This window comes from Gracilinanus agilis, unplaced genomic scaffold (genome assembly GCF_016433145.1).
Source record: "Gracilinanus agilis isolate LMUSP501 unplaced genomic scaffold, AgileGrace unplaced_scaffold42484, whole genome shotgun sequence".
Taxonomy (NCBI): domain Eukaryota; kingdom Metazoa; phylum Chordata; class Mammalia; order Didelphimorphia; family Didelphidae; genus Gracilinanus; species Gracilinanus agilis.
Window position 1 is genome coordinate 1 of NW_025376338.1, and position 1,997 is coordinate 1,997.

The 1,997-nt window shown below is 39.7% G+C and overlaps 1 pseudogene; it reads left to right on the forward strand.

Annotated features, from left to right (window-relative positions):
- The first annotated feature begins 90 nt into the window (after positions 1-90).
- On the forward strand, positions 91-753 carry LOC123255286 (annotated as a pseudogene).
- The last annotated feature ends 1,244 nt before the right edge of the window (positions 754-1,997 follow it).

Below are 1,997 nucleotides of genomic sequence, written 5' to 3' on the forward strand. Positions count from 1 at the left end.
GGGTTTAGGCTTCCTGCAACCTGAACTCTCTCTGTTGAATGGAATACGTAGAGGAGTCATGATGGGGAAGAAGCGCTTGCTGGAGAAACTATGCAAAGGCGTCAGTCTGAGATGGATAAGTCCACGGAGCCCAACCCTGCAGGTGGGGAGCGAGGGAAGGGTAGAAGCACAGATTCTATGAGTCTCCCACTCCCTGAGCCACAGGAAATGAAATGTCTTTTGCCATCCTTGGAAAGAGAGAAAGAGAAACTATTAGAGGAGGCTAGTGATATTGAAGAAGGTGGATTAGACCTCACTATATCACTAAAGCCAGTTAGCTTCTACATAGCAGATAAAAAAGAAATTCTTCAGCAGCGTTTCTACATCATAGGAGAGAAGAAATTGTGGAAGATACTTCCTGATGTCTTTAAGAACTGTTCAATAGAAGGAACTAAAACAAAACAAAAACAAAACAAAACAAAACAAAACAAAACAAAAAACCTCTTCCAGGACCAGTTAGAATGTTTATCAGGAAAAACAAAACAAACAAAACAAAACTCTTGAAGGTTTTTGAGGGTGAGAATGGGTTCTACTCTGATACAGAAGAAGAAGCAGATAATGGATCTAAGATGGAATCAAAATCAGTGCGCAAGACAACAGTGTAGATCCTATCTCATCCCTGATGGAGAACAAGCAGCCTGAAAGTTTGAAATTAAAACAAGAAATGAAGATCAGTGCCGTTCTACTAAGAACATGGGCTGCCTTTTCTCATAGGTGTGTGTGTGTGTGTGTGTGTGTGTGTGTGTGTGTGTGTGTGTGTGTGTGTTTTGGGGGAAAGAAAAGATCTGTGATTTCATTGATTCATGTAACCTTGTGTGGAAATATACTCAAACTATGCAACTCAACAACTCACCTGTAATATGTCCTTTTTCAAAAACAGAATTTATTGTCCTTCCTGCAATCTTATTATTCCATCAAAATTATATATATATATACATACATATACATGTATGTATATGTATGTACATATATACACACACACACAAACCCATTTCTGTGGAAGTTTCCACAACTTTTCAACACTTTCTGATTCCAATCTAATAATTAGGTGATTTGAACCTTAATGGCTCCCACTCCTAAGCTTCTTCCCCCACCCCTTCTCATTCTGTTTCTACTTCTAGTCTTCTGTCTCTATCCCTTTCTATAATTATAAGTTTTTACTGAATGGGGGTCTCTCAGCAAGGTTGGGTAATGGGAGAAGGTGACTAAGAGATTGCTCCCAAAATGGAGTCCAAAAACTTAGCTGACTCTTTTGTTGAAGTCTTGATGGGTGAGAAGTGATGGGATGCTTTTGACCAGGGAATCAGGGTTTCAATTTCCAAAGAAGATCCTTAGGAAACACTCAGGACTGGATCTGAGCTGGGATGTCCTCCTCCTCTCCTCTCTCAGTCCTCTGCCGGAAACCCTCTCTCCTTCCTTCCTCCTCTGGAGAACTTCCCAGAATCCTCTCTGGTCTCAACTGTCACCAACTGTCAACAGCTTCTTTTCTCTGGCTCCTTTTGTCCCAACCCTCTTGCACAAATCCCATACTTACACTAATCAGAGGGAGGGCATGAGGTATTGGGAGAGGGTGAATTTCAGAGTGGATGTATTATTATAGAAAGATAAGTTTGTGAAGACAAAAATGATGAAGTCCAGGACTGCAGTCAGGTAAGAAATGATAACATTATAAACAAAGTAACCTTCCTGTTCCTCACGTGTGATCCCTCTCTTATTCATGTCTTTGTATGGATTATCCTTCATTCCTAGATTTTAAACTCCCCTTTTGTCTGCATCATAGAATCCCTTTTATCTTTCAAGATGCAACTCAAGCATAAGAGAAAATGTTTTTTGATTTCACCCAGAATCTGGTGCCTATACTCATTCACTACTGAGTTTTTTTAAATATATTTATTCTCTACCTGTTTTTACATGCATGTTTTCCCCCAAATAGAATGTAAGCAAACACTTTGAGTAGA